General features: G+C 36.9%; 1 protein-coding gene across 1 annotated transcript in view; it reads left to right on the forward strand.

The window, feature by feature from the left end:
• ADAMTS6 (ADAM metallopeptidase with thrombospondin type 1 motif 6) overlaps positions 1-21346 on the forward strand; it is a 163103-nt gene that overhangs the window by 44241 nt on the left and 97516 nt on the right. The gene's annotated exons all lie outside the window — the stretch shown is intronic.

Genomic DNA, 21346 nt, shown 5'->3' on the forward strand with positions numbered 1-21346 from the left:
TCCCCAGGTGCAGGACCCTGCACTTGCCTTTGTTGAACTTCATGAGGTTCCTCTCYVCCCACCTCTCCAGCCTGTCCAGGTCTCTCTGAATGGCAGCCCTCTGGCGTATCCGCCACTCCTCCCAGTTTTGTATCGTCAGCAAACTTGCTGAGGGTGCACTCTGTGCCTTCATCCGGGTCACTGATGAAGAAGTTGAACAAGACTGGACCCAGTACTGACCCCTGGGGGACACTGCTAGCTACAGGCCTCCAACTAGACTCTGCGCCACTGATCACAACCCTCTGAGCTCTGCCATTCAGCCAGTTCTCAATCCACCTCACTGTCCACTCATCTAGCCCACACTTCCTGAGCTTGTCTATGAGGATGCTATGGGAGACAGTGTCAAAAGCCTTGCTGAAGTCTAGGTAGACAACATCCACTGCTCTCCCCTCATCTACCCAGSCAGTCATTCCATCATAGAAGGCTATCAGATTGGTTAGGCATGATTTCCCCTTGGTGAAGCCATGCTGACTACTCCTGATCACCTTCTTGTCCTCCACATGCTTGGAGATGGCGTCAATGCCATCATTATGGCTTTTTTTTTTCTGCAGTTTATCATTGAAAGCTCTTGGGTTACCCTTCAGAACACAGTTACTGTTCAGAACTATTCTCTGTGGCTGAAGTGTGAACTCTGTCATTAGTCTTTACCCAGTTAGAAGGAGGCAGGTGTCCATATAACAAAACTCATCAGGGTGACTGGCATTGTTTTTGGCAGTTGGACCACAGAAGCGTATTAGTGATCTTTGATACCTGAGTCTTGTATCAGTTTTGAAGGTCTAGTCAAGTGAAGACTAAGGCATAGCTTTGGGGTGTTATGAAAAAGCTTGCGCTGACATTGCACATGCTGAGCCTGTTCTGTAGATATGTGGAAGACTGTTTTCTTGTAAARTCAAGTCAGTACTTCTTCTATCTGAGTAACAGGTTTGATTATGAATACTTAAAAATATAAAAACAAAGAACCTGAAATCTTGCATTGTTCCAGTTACCAAGTAATTCTTTGATTTACTTCCTGTTTTAAATTATTCAAAAAAGCAAAAGGTCAAGAAGTGTTTGCAAAAAATTGAGATAACTTTTGGTCTAAGATCTTACTAAAAATAAATGTTGGCAGTGAGATTTTTCTGTGTTGCAGTGAGATGTAATTCTGGTAGGCTGGAGTTTGTGTATCCTCTAACTAGTTGTACTCAAGAATGAAGGAACTTAATGATTGCTGTTATAACTAAAATATATATATATTAGTTATTAAAATGTCATAATGTCAGTGAGCTCTTTTAGTAATGGTTTGAGATTCTGTATGATGATAAGACTGCCTAAAGTACCAACTCAAGGACTTAGGCCTTGGATGGAGAAGAAAGAGTAATCACATCATAGAATTAAAATACATGTCTCTTTCATGTGTTTTATTGCTAAGATATTTTCCAAAGCTGAGGTGTAGTTTTCAGATGATTTACAGTTAACATGTTTTGGTGTTTTGAAGGCATGCATAAACTCTTAATTTATGTAGAGTAACACTGATGGCAGGTAAACATAGGCTTCCATATAATCATTTAGACACACGAGCAACTTACTGCATGGTACTAGCAAGATACTACAAGTTAGCTTAGTCCTCTTTTGTTATAGACTAAGCTAACTCAAATTACTTTTCATATTTCATAAGCCCAGAGTTACCATTTTGGGGGGAAAAGATGCTTTATTGACAGAACTGAAAAGATAGAAGCTCCCCAAATCCCTTGCCTCCCCCCTCCCCAATCCAGTACTGATGTCAGAGAATCTATGTTGAATCTCTGTATTTTTAATATTATATTGAAAACATCAAGTGCTAATTATAAAACGGTATTTACGGTATTTACGGTATTCACAGTATTTTAGGATAAATTTTCTTGAGGTTTTGTTCTGAAAGCTGCAGAACTCAGTATTTTATAGAGCTGATTGTATTCAGCCTCGAAATGAGTGCGATGCTTGTATAGACCTTTTAAGAAGATGGCTCTTTGGATAGCATTGAGACTACATCTGGAAGGCCTTCACACTGCTTCAGCAAACCTGTGGCGCAGATCTCATTTATTACTCTCAGCAGCTTGAAAAAGGGAGTGCTAAGTGATTGGATAAATAGGGAAGAGGAGGTACAGGCAGTTCTTAAGCTTGCCCATTAATTTAGCTCTAATGAAAGGTATTTGCTTGCATGTAATTTTAGGACATTTAGTCCTGTTCAAAAATTGCAAGATCATAAGTAATGCTGACAAATACTCATTGTCCAGATTCTTTTAGAAGAAGGGTCTACCCTATTAGTGCTTTCAACCACCTGCCAAACTGAAATCAAATATGTTACACAATTCTGAACAATATATTTGGAAACACTGAAGAGCAAGGAATTGTATTCYACACACTAGAAAAAAGGAGGAATTGTTTTCAGACATCTGAAGTGCAATTTGTTAAGCCCTAAAAGTGTTTATGGGTCTTTGACCAAGATTGTTTTTGAAACCGTTCCATTTTAGTCATATTTTCCTCTAGGCATTGGCTAAGATAATTATTCAGTAATTAAAAAAAAATCAGCAGCAAACAATAGCAATAGCAAGAGATGCAACTGGTCAGGAGGAYGTGATGTTTTGCAGATCTGTATCTGGCTATGTCTCGAGTCAGTTACATGGATTGCTTGGCAATCCACAATATATTTTTACTGTGCCTGACCTAAGTAGTAAGGTACTATCCTAGGGGTGGTAACTTTGCTGAAACGCATGGCTCTTATTTGTAGCCTTCGTGCTGAATTTGGAATCTCTCCCTGGCTAACTAGAAGGAAACTGTGTTCCTTTAAGTAGCTCTCAACCTTAATACACATTTATGCATAGTCCTGTTTTTAACTAACTGAAGAGTAGTTACCGACTTCAGATTTTTTGCTTTAGATGTCTTTTTATTTTGGATTTTTAGACCAAGTTCATTTGAGCAAAAGTTGGAATTCAATTAAAATGTTTACAAACAATTGCAAATGATTTTTATTTATTGAGTAAAACTACCCATAACATTAATAGAAACACTTGCTAAATCAACAAATATAAAGGTTAATACACTTAATAAAAATGGAATAGCAGCATTTTTCTCCATGTTATCCGACCTTTTTCCAAGCATCCTTACTTTATTACTTGAAAAATGCAAACTTCCATATAGGACCTTACTTTTGCATAATTCGGGTGGAATTTCATTTGGGTGGAAATTCATTTAAATGATTAGATTCACTAATTCTGACCTACATAATGCAGTGAGATAATTTTATGATTAAAACCAATGCAATTCTCTCTATTTTTCAGCCACAATTAAATGTAGAAACATTGGACATTAAATCTTCTTGTTTGTAGATCTTACGGTCAATACTTGTATTGATTTATAGTGGTATAATTGCATTAATTGCCAAAACTTACTGAGCTGGAAAAAATAAGGCTTATTTAATCTTCTTTCAACTTAAAGAACTTATTGGATCTTTTACAATTAGTGTTTCAGCCAGTCCCGTCAGTGTTGCAGAAGGGGATGGGTTTTACAGTACGACTTCATAAGCTTTAAAATCTTAACAGTCAACTAATTGGCGAGTATGGTTCAAGAGTTCTAATGTGTAGTTGTTAACATGAATAGGGCTATTCCAAGTCAGAGTGGCATGGAGGCATACCACTTATTTTTTCTGTTTTTCTGTATTGATAAAACATTTGGACTACAATAACTGTATGGCTATAATGAACCTTCCATTTTGGGTATGCATTTTACTTTACTTTTCACTGAACATCCTGAAGGGTTTTGTTAAAACATTTCTGTTATTCCATGCTAATTAAGTAAGCTCTATTAAGATTTTCAGATGGCATGTACTTAGGATCTGTGAGATAATTCAGGTTGGAAGAAGTCTCTAGAGGTTTTTAGTCCAATGCCCTGCTCCAACAGCAGGGTCACCAAGGAGGTCAGACCAAGTTACTCAGAGCTTTATTCAATCAAGCATTGGAAACCTACAGAGATGGAGGCTGCACAGCCTCTCTGGGCAATGTGCTTCATTGCTTGAGCATCCTCTTTGGGAAAAGCTGTGCTTTATAGTCAGTCAGAATATTTTGCTCAGCACTTAAAAATTTATAAGACTTACAGGAATGGAATAATTATCTTAATAGTCTCATGCTAATATTCAATATGTGATAAAAATCAAAAACATGTAAGCTCAGGTCATTTTTATTACAAAGGAATAGTTGGTCATTAAAAAAAAAAAAAAAAGGCATTATTCTTTCGTAGCATCTGAAGTAGAGGAAACCAAACTAGTTTTGGAAGTAGAACTGCAAGTACTTTAAAAGGAGAGAGAGAGAGAGAGGGGAAAAAAAAAGTAAATGCCTAGTGGGCTTAGTTTAAGTACTGAAGAGGTATTTATTTTCATACTTTAAGGAAGATAGATTAGCTTTGAAAGACTAGTTTATAAAATTAAAACTTGAATAACGTATAAATGGTAATAGCTTATGGAATCAGTGGGGAGTTCCTTTTAAAAATCAGGTAACTTAAGTATGGAGTTGATAGCATAATTTAAAAAATCCTTTATACTTTCCAAGGATTTAGCTGTGAAATTACAATTTCTTTAGACAAATATGTGCCAAATTATTACTGAACTGGAAGAGACTGTCTTAAAAGGTGGGGTCCCCATTCCAGCTGTAGCAAAACCAGGCATAGAGATTTTGAAAACAGAAAACACAGAAAAGTGGGGGAAGGGCAAGTTCTGTGAATCTGTTCTGCTGACTGCACTTCCTTGAGGAAGAACTCAGCTCTGTTGATGACCTCCCACAGCTTAACAAACAGAGGAGGAAAATGAGTGGTGGGAGAGGAACTTGAGTCTTTACCCTAGCACCGCTTTCTTGTATAGTTTCCCTGCTTGGTTGAAAGAGTAGGTGATTCCACATTCCCTCTGTGCAAACCATGTCAGTGTTGCATCTGTCTGCCACTGGCAGATTGCTAACGCTTGCACTGTACGCTACTACTTGGCAAGAATCTAGCTTGGAACCAGCAGAGAGGCTTTTGATAAAGGGCAGGAAGAAATAAACCACTCCTTTTTCTCAAAGCTGTCTAGTGAAGAGAAGATATGTTGCTGAAACTGCTATCTTGGACCAGCAGAGTTTGAAGGCTACTGGGGTAAAAGCTCACGCAGTATCTCCACAGAGATGATTGAAATGGTTCTCCGTGTACATGATGATGGCTGAGTGGCTGATAAGGTTAAATGCTTGGCCACATTTGAGCTTTTGTGTTTGACTTTGACAACCTTTAGTCCTTGATTACAGAATTCTACTGTTTCTGAAATATTAGGGCAACTATATTGTTGTTAGAAGTTTGCAGAAGAAACACTTATGTAAACAGGGGTGTCCTGATGCTGCAGTTTAAACAGGAATCATGTTAGCAGTCCCCAGACAACTGCTTATTAGACTTGAAGTGGCAGTAATTATTATGGAGAGTCATTCACAAAGGAATCAGGCAAGTGCATCCACCTTCAAGAGACATCACTGTGTCATAATGCAGCCCATTTTCTTTCCCAGTTAATAGTAGGTCTTCTAGGATTCTTTATGGGCAAAAGCATTGAAAAAATAATTAGGCTTGCTCTACCCTTTTGCTCTTTCACATGTGGGGAACTAGGTATATATGAGTGCAGGCACAGCCTTAATAGACACTGTTGGCTAATCCCAGCTTGCATACATATGCATAATGTGGTTCTGAAGAGCCATTGTTTTTGTAAGGTAAGTAACTGCTGTCATGATATTCAGCCATTTATTCACAGCAGTTGGCTGCAGCTGTCATTAAAAAGATTTTCTTTTATTCTTTTTTCATAGTGAATAGGCTAGACAGAAAAGGTATTTCAATTTTGTTGTCTTGGCTAGAGCAAATATTTATTTCTTGCTGTGTACTGGTTATTGAGAAGATGATGAAACCAAGATTTACATGCAGATTTTGGATTAGAAGCATGGGTTCCCCTCTGTCAGAGTCCAGTACTCTCTGACCAGGTTCTTTTAGAGTAATGTTTAATATGAAAGTTTACTTTGGAGTATTTGATGTTATGTGGGATTTCTGATTTAGCAGAATGATACAGCAATATACTGAAATCGCAATACAAGTGTATACACTTAACAAAATATAGCAATTGCAATATACAGTTCAATCACAATACCGATGTGATGCCCATTACCGATCTTTATAGTATGCTCACCCTCACAACGCTGGGTGTCCCCAGCCACCAGGAAGGAATAGGTGGGTTGAAGCCCGCTCAAGCCAGTTGCTCTCTTTGAAATTCTTTTGTTAGTTGTTCGGGTTTTATACTCTATGTTGGATTGAGTCACATATAAGCTTCCCCCCAGGTCTGACTAACTCAGGGAGACATTCACACTCTTGATAAACTCAGGAAGAAACACTTGCACCAGTTGATCCACTCAACTGACATAGCTGTTTATCTAAAACAAAGGCCACCCTCTGGTCCCCTTTGTGTTGAGATAAAGTCAGCTTTCTGTGTCACAGCTGTGGTTAATGAGTCACATCCTACATTATTCCTGAGTTTCCTTGGCACCTCGCCCTTGCCCATCTCCTCTGAGCCTTCATCCATTGTAGGGATTTATTGGTTGGTCACACACTCTTAGATTTATACAGACTTCAAATGTCAGTCCAAGGTACAGGTATTTCGTTTGTCAGGACATAGAGACAACAAATTATGTTCCCTTTTGTCCCAATATATGGCAAGACCTAGAGTAGATGAGCTCTCTCAAAGTTGGGCAAGGTCTCAGTTATGTTATTCCTCCTTTAGGCTTGTTCTCTGTTCACTTCTTAAACTTTGTCACAACAGTCACTGCTTCTGCCTCCATCTCATTCTGTCCCTCTATGTGTTTCTCTTCTCAATTCACAAGCAGTCTACAGAATTCATTAGCTTCAAAATTTGTTGGTTGTAGAACACCACAGTCTATTTAGTGCACTTCGTGCATATGACCAGGAGAGCTACTGCAGACATTCAACTCTTGATTGTCTTTGTATTGTTTTTAAGCACTGGCAATTGAATTAGTCACTGTATGATTTCTTGAAGAGGAGAAAGCTTTTTATTGTAATTGTAACACACACTTAAACAGAGATAAAAACAAAATTTCCAGAATAGGTTGTTTTGAGCTTGCTTTTGAAACAAAAAAATTTCTTTAGGTACTAGTCAGGGTTAAAATCATTTGAATGGAGTGATTGTCTTTTTGCCCTTAAAAAAAATCAGCAAATAAAATTCATTCTATTGACTGAAAAAGTTTTTAGTTACCATGTTAAGCTACTGAAATACAGCTGTCTATGTAAATAAAACTATGGTTACTCCAAGTACCTTGTGTGATTGTTTAATTGGGCCCAAGCACAGGGCGTGTTGTTCTCATCATACTCAGGAAAAATAAGTTTAACATTACGTGCTTAGAGTTTCAGTCCTTTATTGAGGACTTTTTGTGAAAATATCAGCCAGAAGTAACAGAAAAATCCACTGCTTATCCTTTTCCTTGATTCTTTTTTCATTAGCACAGGCACCAAACTGCTACAAAAATCCAAGATAATAGTATAATAGTATGTTTTCACTGAGAAGATTTGGGCTGTATCTAAAATATGTGGTAAAAATCCAATTAAACTTCTTGATACATCTCACTGCTTAACTCGCAAAGTTAAAAAATAAAATTGGCTGGCTAATGAACAGAACCAGCAGTCTTTAACGTGCTTTTGCAGAGGTGTTTTCTCTTGCTATTTAAACCTTATTTTCTTGAAGCAGCTTCCATTTAACATCAGGCTTTCATTGATTAAGTAAATATATCTGTAGTTAAATGAAGTCACAATGCAAGAGTCCCATGTTACAACTGGTAAACAAAATCCATAAAATATTTCCCTACTGAAAACACCATATAATGAGAGGCAAAATTCTAGGAATATATTGATTTAAAAGAGGAAATCAAGAAAATATATTTTAATGTGATTTTTGTTTCAGAAGGAAAGATTTTAATGCTTTATTTAAAAATAATTTTGTTTAAAGAATTGTGTGTTACGGTTTTTGTGTTAAAAATGACTCAACCTATGTAAACCTATGTAAAATGCTTTGGAATTGTTGGGAAGATTCAGAGTGGGCTTTGAATAATAATAAACTTTGAATAATAACTATTGAAATAAAACAATTTCAATAAATGTTTTTTTTTAAAGAAATGGAAATTCTGAGTTCTCACATTTCTCTCACATCTCTGCAGTTGTAATCTTTCATATAAAATGAGGTGTACTGAGCTGACCACTTTTTCTCAGCAAATAGATCCTCGTGGCTATGATCATAATTCCATGGAACTATCAGCTTCGTGTTCAACCAGCTGTTACAAAAGCAAATTAAGTATTAGTAATTATTAGGAAAGGAATAAAGAACCTCATTATGCAACTGAGTAAATTGTTATGCCTACATTTTGAATACCTTTTGTTATAGAAGAATTGGAAAAGGTTCAGGAAAGAGAAGCAAGGAGGGTCAAAAGTGTGGAGCCTTCTTTGCAAGGAATGACTGGGTAGAGGACTCTTTTACTTGGAAGAGTCAAATTTGGGAAGGATATAATAATGGCCTACAAAATTATGGACAGGATGGAGGGCATGAATAAAGAACAGTTGTTCACTGTCCCTTTCACTTCAAGAGCTAGGGGTGATTGCATGAACCTAGCAAAAGAGAGATGGAGCACAAGGAGAAGACTGCAGTACTTTATGCGAGGGTTAGTAGATATTGAAACTACTTGCCAAGTTACTTGTGGAAGCCAGGCATTCGCATGGGTTGAAAGGTTGGCTGGGTAAGTTCACAGAATAAAAATCTATTGAGGGCTACTAAATACCTGGAAGCATATCTCTCTCAAAAAGTCTGAGCTGAAAATTGTTGAAGCTAGGAGAGCGTTGGTGCAGCTGCCACTTTATGCTTGCATTCTTTCTTCGACATTCTCTTATGGTATCCTGAAGGCAGGGTACTGGGATGTAGGGAACATTTGGTCTGGCCCAGTGTTGAAATTCTTATATTCTTGTGTTTGTACCAAGTTTGATTTGTCTTCCTAATGAGCTGCTCTTCTTTATGAATGACCGTTAGCACCAAGACTTTTATCTCGCATACATTAAGGCGTGTTAGCACAATGAAAATGAGACTAGAGAACTATGGTAATTTCGTATGTTGGGGATGTTCATATAGTGCAGACAAAAAAGGCCTGCCTAAGTGATTTAGGAATTTATGCTTTTTGAAAGCCAGAGGGACTTCAGCTTTAAGCCATTTAAGCTCTTTTGAAGACTTGCCATAGAAATTTCAAAGAAAGCCAAAGAGCTTCCAGTGAACTTAGCTGTTGCTGTTATAGATCCACACCTCCCCATTTCTGCATTTCTCACTCTGGTCTGGACAAAGCACCAGCATTTGTTGGATCCTTTGCTCAGCAGTTCCAATATCCTATTCACTTTTTTTATTGAGTTATATTTCTGCTGCCTGAACTTGCTGAAATAGCTGAGTTTGAGGTATTATGGGCGTGTATCTAGCAAGGAAGAGGTTAGGAATTCATGACTAGGAGTCAAAGGGTGGGTAGAACTGTGGTAACTAATGGATCATTTGGGGCTACCATGCAACTTTTGGTTGCCTAAATCACTTTCAGGTACGTGCTTCTAAGTTATGTAAGCACCTTTGGAGGTTTTTTTCTACGTGTAGTGGAGTTAATGGCTTTATACTAATTTATATTAGCTGATCTTTAGGTCCTAAAGTGATGACTCTTTGTCTGTGTATGCATTTTACACCTAGACATTTCTGCCTATTTCTTTATAATGTGTTTTCATGTCAATGTCTAACTAAAAATCATTTGCAAGACAAAAATAAAAAATGTGAATGCATTGCTTGTTTAAAAAAAAATCCAAAGGTTACAGAAGATAAAATAGCTAAAACATATGTGATAAAAATGTACATAATGTGCATACATGATAGGATTACATTCATAGCACATTAAATCTTCTAGTTGCATAATTCTGAGCCTAATCCTACACTCTGGAGTTTACTAAAGTGGTTTTTGAGTTTGAGAGTTTTTTCTATGTAAGTATTGTAAGTGTTGTAGAATGAGACTCTTAAGAGGACCCTTAAGTAGGAGTACTTGCAAAGTACTTTTCACTGTGAGTAAGGGCAGATAAACTGGACATTTTGTGAATGAAGACATATGTCTGATATTCCCAGAAAATTGTCAACTAATCGTTTGCAGTTTACTGAAGGTTAGAAGGGGAAGAAAGGCCATATCCACAACAAAACTTGTAAAAGTATTTGCAGTCTGTTACTGCTGTAGTTTCTCATTTATTTCTGTACAACAGAGCTGAAACTTGGTTAGTAGTCATAGCTGCTAACTGTGTTTCCCTCCTGCCAGAGGGCCAGACTAGTGGCTTCCTATACATGGTTTAGCATAATATTTTCTGCTTTGTGGCGGGATGCCCCCAACCACGCCTATGTAATTGGTGTTGCTAGTCTTCCTTTTTCCCAGACTTTTTTACATTAGAACACTCCAAAGAGCATTGCCCTACAAATTGCTTGAGCGGTTCTGACTGAATGTCCCTTGAACAAAGGCTTTATGCATTAGTTGCCAGGTTTTCCCCAAAGACACTGATACGAAATGGGTCAGGAGTGCACTTGGAGTAGATATGCAAACATTGCTGTTCTGTTCTTCAGGCTAGCTTTAAGCTAGGTCACATCCATGCAGCTCCTTCCAAATTTTGGCTAGGTACTGAGCAAACTAAAATTGTGGAACCCAATTTTGAGGAATAGAATGCAACAAATTAAATATTATCTACGTTCTGGTGATAGTGTAAATCCAGAACCTCTCTGTGGTTTCTGAACAGTTGTAAAGTCATGATTGTCGCATATGTGGATAGCTCCAAAATTCTGATACATTTAATATAAATAATTCTACTGTGGATCAGGAGTTATCCCATGCAAAGAAAATGAGAGATGTCATGAAAAGGTTTTGAAATGCTGCTTGCAATTTTGCTACCTTTAAAGTCTCTGATTATATCTGTTGGTTTGCAGTCTCCAGCCTGCAAGTCCTGTGCCTTATAATCCTAACTAATTTTCTATGTTCAGATTTACATTATACAATTTTGACTTCCTTTTAGGGTTTAGTCAAAGATGTACATTTTTTTTAATGCCTGATTTTGTCGAAAGTGCCTGATAGAGGAGACTCAGTGCTGAAGGGGACCTAAAGCCTAACTTAGCTTATAATAAACACATTCTGAAGAAGATGGATGGATTCATCTAAGAATGGGATAAACCAGCAAGAAGGCCTGGAGCTCATTCTGAATGATGGCTTATGCTATCTGTACTGCAACCAGTGACTATATACTGAATATACTGAAGACATACGCAAATCTCTTTAAAATAGCTGGCTTGGGTGCCAGTACTTTAAGTGCAGAAGCACAGAACTCAGTGCAGAGTGTAAAAATGGAGGGATGCAAGTTGAATCTTCAGGTAGCTAGCCTAGACTGAGCCCATTGATGCTGCTGTGATTGCAGTGTTGATATCCCTCAAAATTATTTTTATAGTAAGACAGGCCTACTTGTGGAAGCTAACTAATGATCACTTGGGCCGTCGATCAGTCTGGGCCAAGCCAATCCTCCTAAAACTGTGGAGAGGGAACTCATGTGGTGGAACTCATGTTCACTGAAGATCATAAAAGAAAATATATGGAGGAAGGAGGAATGAGATATATCAGCAAGGCTGTACCTGCTGAATACAGAACAGAAAAAAAGAAGAAATTACTTCTAGTGACAGACAGATAAAGGCAGAGTAGAGAGTGAAGTGACACTGCCAGTCCAAAACCTGCGAGAGGCAGATTTTGGAACCACAAGTGCCAGGCTGTTTCTTTAGTGCTGGAATTTGCTTATAGAACTTGTCTCTGGAATAATTCTAGAGTGGATGTTGTCAGATAAAATAGTTTAATATTTTGTAGAGTGTTCATATGCCTTCATGTTATGGTGGATGATCTGACACTTCCCTACTTTGTAGTCATGTATAGTCTGTAGAAAGTTTCTGATTACAAGAAGAACATATGGAAAGGAAGTATTTTGTCTGTTCCAAATTTTCGTGTGATGTTAATATGTCGGTGGACAGCAAGAAAGTATATCTGTATTTTCAAGCTACCTATTTTCAAACCATGAAAAAGAACYTTCATAGGAAAAAGACTGTAAATGAGTATCACTCCTGAACTAATTAGCAGAATTGGTACTATTTGAATGTCTGTCTTATACCAGGAGAATATTGACATTGTCCTGTTAAGCTCCTTTGGGGTGTCTGTCTTAGATTCTGATCTAGTTAGGTACCTAACAATTTATAGCACTCATTATCCCATACTTTCCGTGCTCTAACTTTCTTCTCATTATTTGGTATTTGCTGTAGCTGGTAAGGACAACTTGCCGTGTGAGAAACATAGCTAACATTGAAAAAGGAAGATAACTAAAAAGAGTTAAACCTGAGAAAGTGCCAAACTGTGTATAAATACAGAAAATCTCAGAAAGCAGATGGTGGCTAAAATCTCTAAAAACTCTAATTTCTTTAAAATCAGAAGATTTTTAAGCCAGTCCTCTGATTTTTGGTCTGACAACCTTTTATTGGTGATTTGAACTGGTGTATGAGGCCTATGTGTGGTCTCTAGCTGAGAACTCTTTCTGGGTCTGTATCTTGTCTTTAGAACTATTTCTCCTTCTTTATAAACTCATCTATGAAGTCCTCTATTTCCATCTAATTAATATCTTTCCCAGTAGTTCTACTACATGCTTACATGACACATCATGACAGTATTGAAGGAAAACTTCTCTGTTGATGTATTTTTCATGAACTTAGTTGAAAAATGTATTTTTAGAAACTTTAGATTTGGGGTAAAGTTTGTGTTGCAAGAAACTCTGTAAAATCAACATCTCAAAATAAGCTATGTACATCTGTCCTAAATACACTGGTGATGCTCTTTGGGATTGTACAGCTCTCCCAAATGCTGATAATACCACTGATTATGGTAAATTTGCAACTGTTATTCTAATGGTACATTGTCAAAACTGATGAAGACAAATGAGAACATGAAAAAAAGAGGTTGTTCCAGAATAGAATTTTTTACTGTTGTGGGTGCATTTGCAATTTAGAAAGCAGCAGTATGTAAATGTTTCATCTGTACTGCAATTATCTTACATATTTGTTTTCATATAAATCAGGGAATGAGAACTTGCAGTGGTAATATTTTTCCTAGCTGTAACTCAGAATTTCATTTATCCACCCAAGTTAAGTATCAGAAGAAAGTCCCATACAGCCAGACATTTGATGTCTATGGCAGTTTTAAAGACATGGAAAACTAATAATAGAAAAAGCTATTTCTGTTGAGTGATGTGTAACTTGTATATTATGCTTTTCCTTCCTTGGTTTAAATAGCTCTTTTTGGTTTGAGGTTTTTGAGGAAGAAACTAAATAAGACGTGTACTTTATTTTAAGGCAAAATGCTGTTGCGGTGTACCACTTTCTATAAGGCTAAGCAGATGCTATAGTAAAGCTTTTAGAAAGAAATCAAGAAGTAATGTGTTGTAAGAAGTATTGCTGTTCATAAGCTGTGCAAATCAAATGAATGACCAAATTTCCGTAAAAGTGGTGAACTGCTGAAGAGTTATGATAAAAAGCCTATTACAAAAACTGAGTAAATCTATAAAGTATTCATTTTATATCTGTTTTCCACACAATTCTTTAGCATTAGTTACGTTGTCTGCACCTGTAAAATAAACACTCTTTTTATCCTAGCAAAGTAGATGTATATAAAAAAATTAAGGTGAAGCTCCAAACTACTCACCATTTTTCATTTTTTTATTTTCTGTAATTTAGAAATAGGAGCTGGAATTGTCTGATAGTTCAGTGAGCTTTTTGATCCCTTTAAGAGAAGTCAGAGGTCCTGCTTTGGATACAGCTACAGTTCAGCTTATAGTTTGTAGTTCTAGGTATTGAAACTAGGTGAACTTACTTTTTTTAGAATAGTTTTTTGACTGGAATTTAACACTTACTCAGATATAAGACCTATATGATCAGATGCAAAGATAAGTCAAGATGCATAGCTTAGAGGAAGAAAAAGTAAAAAGATCAGATCTAATGAACTGGTTAGGTTTTATCATTGGACAAGTGTACATTAAAGGGATAGTCCTTATTTGAACAGTTTATGGTCTAAACCTATTACAATCAAAAAAAAGTGTCAAAAAAGTAAGATCTGATTTAAAACAAGTGAAAAATAAACCCTTCCTTTCAGGGATGACATATTTGGAAATGTTCCCTTTAGTAGTAGTTGGCTGTTTCCTTTTAGTTAGGACAGAACCAATCCTTAGGTTTAATTTTGTTTTCCAACAGCCTTTCCAAGCAGGTTTGTCAGCAAATCTTGTGATATTATATTTATGAAGTGTATGTGCAGCTGTCTTGAACCTGTGATAGAGCTTTATGTTCATTAGTATCTATCTGTCAGGTTGGTCTTGGATTCATATGCTCTTTACATTTACATTGTTGGTAGTTTTTTCCTCAGATGCAATTTGCCATGACTCTTCTCTTTGTTTCTTAAACTCTTTTGTTATGAAATATTCTTTCAAAAGTCTCAACTACTTCTGCCTATATCTACCTCAAAGATTACTCAGGCATATTGGAGAGGTAGCTTTCAGGTGATTTTGTAGTAGGCTTATGTGTTTATAAGTCATTTGTATATTCATAGTGTTTTTGAACAGTTTGCATTTCTAACAAAGTTTTCCTTCCTTCTTCATATATCATACTTCAGGAAATATATGTTCTGGTTGTTCCTGTTGATTACTTAATTTCTTTAAAGTATAGTCATTGCATATATTAGTTCGCAATGCTAGTATTCATGTATGTTTCCAATCCTGTTACAGGCATATGCTAGTGCTAATTTCAGGCAGGTAGTTCTTTCTGTCCCAGTGGACGTTTCACAGCTAGTTATAACAAATCTTTATAGAGACTTTTTTCCTTTAGTGGGCAATTTCAAATAATCAGAGTGGTGAAAAAGGGCAATGTTATTTTTGAATGTATAAATATGGATTATCAAGTGGGAATAGGTAACTGATTTTGCCTTTGTGTCCACTAGTGCTAATCAGAACAACTTTTTGAATTGTAATGCACGTATGTCAAAAAGTTTTAAAAAGCCCTAGAGCCCAAAGGAGGGCTACAGAAAGGCTGTATTGTATTGGTGCGACACTGACCAAGCTCCGTTTATTCATCTTGGTTAAGATAAGATTAACAAATGACTTGATCATGGAAGAGATCTTTAATGGGGCAGGAGGACTCAGCTGTGCTGACAAAGGCATAACAAGATCCCAGAGATGAACACTGAAGTTAAATAATCCAATCTTGAAATAACTGGTCTTTTTCTTAGGTTGAGGGGGAATTAACTAAGCTTTAGAAATATTAGAAGAAAAATCAATTAGGTATTAAGATACAAACTCAGAAGTTCCCTAAGCTACAGAACTGGGAGGCTATATCAGGGGAGGTACCCTATGCTTTTCTACTCCTATTATTTCTGTAAGCACTCGCAAAGAATTTCTCTTGGGGGAAAGACAAATGAACCTTATAACCCAGTGCAGTTGTTCTCAAATTCTTATGTTGAAAGTAGCTTTTAATGTGAGATTAAATAGCTTTTAATGAACTGCTTAAATCTAGCTTCTACGATAAATTACTTGCCTTTTTATGCAAGGGATAGGGGGAGATAAGATTTAATCATTGTCATGATGCTTTCTAGCCTTCAACTCTGTGAATTTGTCCCTCCTTTTTTTATGGCAGGAACACACTTGCTTTTATGTGAACTTCATAGTTGGATTATTACATGCAGTACAGCTTCAGCTGACAGCTTGCAGGGATCAGGAAGAATCCTCCCTCTTTTCCCTGCAATGTACAACTAGATGGGAAAAACCCTCTTCCCCTAAAGCATCTGATATTTGCCATAGTTGGAAGTAAGTTATCTGAAAAGATGGATGAGTGCTTATAGTATTTGCGGAGAACCCATCTTTCTTATGTATTTGACTTGTGTCCTTCTCAAGTGATCAGGATCATACTAATCATCAGATTAGCAAAAGAAATTTTTCCACAGATCAGCTTTGCTGAGGCTTCTTTACTGAGGCTTCTTCAAGAGATAGTCCATAGCTTACATCTATACTAATAAATTAAACATGGCTGTGACTGTTCTCTTTTACTGACAGCCGCTGGCACAGAATTGCTTGTGTCCACAATATTAAGCTGTCTTCTCCAGAACAGGCTGCATGCAGTTTGCCTGTTTATAATTGTGTGTGGCCAACTTCTGAGCTTTTCCTGGGAATTTTTGAGTTTATTAGTTTGCATGGGACAAATCTGTGCAAGGGACTATTTTAACAATTTGATAATGCGAGTGACACTATTCCAGCATACATGAGTGGTCCCTGTCACTGTTTAATTAGTAGTATAGACATAACCTGCACGTATATTTTAAAATGGGCACACTAGCACTTCGCGTCCTTCTGTTTGATTCATGGCATGACAGGAGTTACAACCACTCCAATTCTTGACCGTCCTGTTGAGTTGGAATAATCTGTCTGTGCGGTTCTCTTCCGGGTGGCTTTCAGTCAGCCTTGTCAGTGACAGCTGTTCATCCATCATGCATTTCCCACTTGTCTGATGTGGCTCTTCAGCAGCCCTGCAGGTGTGCTTAAAAGGCCCAAGTCTGTTCCTCATCTGCCTCATCAACTGACTTCCGGTCCATTCCAGGTATGAATAGACACACAGTGTACAATCTTGTCTCTTACTGCTTTCCACATTGCACTTCCCCAGCACGGTCATATTTCAGGCACATATGCTCCCACTTTATCAGGAGACATATGATCTGCTCTTCCAGCTTGAGTAGAGGATTTACTTTGTTGTGTCCAAATGAAGAGGCTGCCGTCTCATTCCTCTTTTCTGCAACCTGAGTATCTGCATTTGTAAACTCAAATTTTGTGTTGAATGAAAAAGGAAATAAAGTCCCGTGTTGCAAACTGTGAGATTCTTATTTTTGCATAACTCTGGCTGTTGTTATCTTTTGTTTTAATGGTTGGTTGAGATCTTTCTTGATTTGGAGATTTGCACTTTTTTTGATTGTTTGTGGTTCCTGAAGTATTTACGAAGGTCTTGGCTACAACTCCGACCCATTTTCACCTTTGTATTTCTTGTGAAAGAGAGATCAGTTCCATCTGTTCTCACTGATTATCTGAAAGATTGGTCATTTCAGGGTTTCTTGGGTTGAAGTTACTATATGGCAAATATTGCCTTTGTACTCTCCCCCATTTTGGAACTGTTTCTTCTCTAGCAAGAAGCGTATTTTCAGTGCTCCCATGAAATTTTATTTCTGGTCTTTCAACTGTGAATTTGTACAGTTTGCTTAGCTGAGAGGGAGGGCATTCACCTGATGGGTGTGATCTGCTCAGCCATCAGTCATTTCTCCAACCTTCACAACTTTTTTTTTGTTTGATGATTTGATAAGCAGGAAAGGATCTATGAGACAATTTTCTGTCATGGTTGGAAAGCCCATTTGGATGTTTGCCTGACTTAGAACTAGTGATCTGCAAAAGAACAATCTCTCTGCAGTGTTTCAGAGATTTAGGCAAGGTTTTTTTTGTTTTTTTTTTCATCTTCAAATTTTGCGTGTTTTGGTGATGGTGCACAGCAGTGCCTCATACTGTATAAGCAAACAAGGGTGAACAGGGCTCCTTTCTTCTGTCAGGAAGCAATGAAGCTGTGGATGTGCGGTATTGTCATAGGTGTTTACTTCTTGGCGGTTCATCTTCCTTGTATCCACCTCAGAAGGTCTGTGAGTATAGATCAAGCTGTGGCGAGCTTTTACTCAAGTGGTGACAGCTCAGGGAAAGTTTATTTGTTATCAGGGTCACCAGGAATTTTCACAGGTTTGTCTGAGGCCGGACTGAGATTTAGGAGACCTGCCAGATGTTCTTCTCTTCTCATGGAGGAAGGTATTCTCTATACTATTCCTCTAGTTCTTATACTTAAGGTTTTCTTTGAAAGTGCAGCAGGACAGGATGGTGATGTTTCTCATTGTTCTTGCTTGGAGTTCTTGGAAATTTTGTTCTCTGCACCTAATTTGAAACTGTGCTCTTTTTTTCCCCTAGATTTGTTATTCTCAGAAATTAGGTGTCAAGCTTCATCTACTTTTGAAACTCTATCAGGATGGCTACATAGTTCTCTGCATTCATTTTTTTTTCTAATCCGGGTGATTCTTGACAACAGGAGGAAAGTATTAATTAAATGGATGCCGTCTTTACTCCTTCACCCAATATTGTGCCTCTCCTGAACCATTCAGATCTTGTGCAGTATTAGATAAGTTTACAGTCATCATTTGAGTAAAGGGATTTTCAGATGCTTTATAAAGTGTTACTGACAAAGTAACTGATAGAAGTCACCCCTCTTAAAATGTATATGTGTAATCTTTCTTCAAAAGGGAAAGGTTAGCATAGTAACTCTCAGATTTTGATATGTACAGTCCACATTTATGTGTGTATTCTACCCTGAGTCTCTTTCAGGTGTTATTCTTCAGTGAGAGGAACTGATGTAGACATGCTTCCTCTTTCATACCCTGCACTGAACAGAAAGAAAGAAGGAGCAAGAGAATTCCCTCCAGAGATAATAAAAAGGAAAACTTTTTAGTGTCATGTGGCCAGCATGAGAACTCCCACAGTTAAAATATACATAAGGACTACACTTCTCAGAGACCATGACATGAGTTACTTGTAAAAAAAAAGTCATCTCTTTTTGCTATTTTGTTTAGTTGAGATTTGAAAGTTAGCAGTGTGAAAAAGAGCCAAGTAGATTGGTGGTTTTTTTGGCTTTAAATTCTGTGAAATTATGAAAAGCCGTCTGTTGGGTCTTCATGGTTGACTGGGTTCCCTGGTAATTCAAAATAAAGTTGGAGGAAGTAGAGTCAAAAACAGAAAAGACAAATTAGGCTGATTTGATTAAATCATATAGAGAAGCAGATGATAGAATTGAGCCATTCAATACCTAGAAGTGATGTGAGTTTTGGAACAAATCATGAGCAGAAGCCATCCAAATGAAGGGAAAAAATGAAAAAACAGAGCTTGAAAGCAACAATGTGAGCAAAATGAATCCTTTGATATTGAAAACTTTGAGGTTTTTCACCTGTTAAACAGAAAAATAAGAGAATGTGTGAGTCTGCTTACAGGAAATTATTATTGGCTATAAAATTTAAATATTTAATGAAGCCATTATTAGAATGCCATGACTGTTTTGCATATGTTCTTGTAGAAATAGTTAGAACTTGTTGGAAAACAAAATAGTATTTTCCTTAATTTCATTTAATTATCTAATTTAAGTTTCGTTATCCCCCAGGTTTTCTTGCCAATGCTAGCCTATGCATAATGAAGAATACTAGCTACCCAGCACAAAAAAGAGGGTACGGTAGTCTTGATTTTTCAAAACTGTAAGAGAAACAAGGATTTTATTTCATATAACTCTCTCCTGTTGCAGTTCTTTATGAAACTGAACCTAATGTGAAGGAGTACCTCCAGATTCATACCTAAACGCGAATAAGCAGATTCAGGTCAGAAAGGCAAAATTACACCTCCACTGAAGTTAGCAACAGCATTTTCTTTGAGTTCAGTGGAACTGACTTTCTTCTTAAACATACATTTTATCTAAGGGTGTATGTCTATAATTGTTTTTTCCTACTAACATTAAATATTAAGAAAACATTAGAAGAATAATACTTCTTGTGTGTTGCACAGACTTCCTTTTTTTGAGTTCAAAACTAGATATTAAAGGAATTTAGGGAAGTTTAGTTTTTCTCACTAAAATATGCCTGACCCCTGTCTACTTTCCTTGAGAAAAAATTTTGCGTCATGAACTTCAGTAAGATTAAGTTCAGACTCTGTCCTAAATGCATAAATAATAATTCTGTTTCTTTAAAGACGTAAGGGACAGGAAGTGTACTCTCTGCCTGTGTTGTCTTATAGCTGTCTGACTGACAAAACCTAGTTGTATTCCAACACATTATATATAAGAATGCTGATTTGATTACCTCTCCCTCCCCAAATAGCAAATGAGAAATCAGTGGGAGCTTTATGTACATGTAGGATGACACAGTTTGTGCCTCCTCAGTGACATCAGTGCACATCAACATTTGACTTCAAAATTAGGACTTAACTCAGCAAACTGCTCTGTGCTTAGTCCATTTAAAATCACAGGGATTCCATATGGCCACAGCAGTCTACATGCACAGAGAATTTACTGGATTTGATCCAAATTTTAAGCTTTGTTATTTTGTCCATGGATTTGGCTTTCAGACAGAACTTACTCTGTTAGCACTGAAAGGTGTATATCTCATGATCAGGCTTCTAAATGAACCCATATTTGAAAACAGTCATTATATGTTACTTTTAAAACAAATATCTGGTGGTCTGAAATTAGTAAATATTTGGGTTAAAAATTAAAGCATAAAGGTCATATCTTCTCGTCTTTGTTTTCACTCACCATTCAAAATCACGAGAATTATTCTGAAACATCTTGCAAGGAAATAATTTTAAATCCTTGAAAATCAAAGACATTGTAATTCTCATACCTCTAGCCATTTCATGGGTTTTCATATTCAAAATGTAGAGTTATAATTCATTGACCATTGTATGTACTATTAGATATGTAACAGAAAGCATTTTAATTCCATTTTCAGCTTGAGATACTTGTATGTTAATTACACAGAAGCTCATTGAGCTTCTTTATTTGAAGGATCATATCCAAAACGATGAAAGTTTTCCTTTAAAGACATTATTAGTTTTTGGCAGGAATGTGTTTTTCATTTTAATTTGTTGTGGTGTACTCTTAGGACACATATAATCATTGGAAGATAATGAAAAGAGAAATCTGATACCAGTTTATCAGATTTTTGATGATTTTTGGTGCAATAATTGAGAGTTATAATTTTTAATGAGAATCAAAGAAAATTTGAATAGTAGGAGTTACAATTAATACTGTTTAGTTTTTAAATGCTATGTGAGATTCTAAGAGAATTCCAGTATGTTCAAAAACTGAAAGTTGTTAAACTTGAATTGGTAGCAGTCTACAGACATGCTGCTGTAACTTCATAACAGCATGGTAGACTGCTTTATGGAGCTGGTGATTACAAAGATCCACTTTAACCATTTTTCTCTTACTGGCAGGTGTCCCACTGGCCTGAGGCCAGCGGCTGTGAGTGTACGGCAGCTTGCGGTTTACACCAGAGTGTAGAAAATGCCAACACCAGCT

Source organism: Apteryx rowi, unplaced genomic scaffold (genome assembly GCF_003343035.1).
Source record: "Apteryx rowi isolate R43461 unplaced genomic scaffold, aptRow1 scaffold_131, whole genome shotgun sequence".
In the NCBI taxonomy this organism is placed as follows: domain Eukaryota; kingdom Metazoa; phylum Chordata; class Aves; order Apterygiformes; family Apterygidae; genus Apteryx; species Apteryx rowi.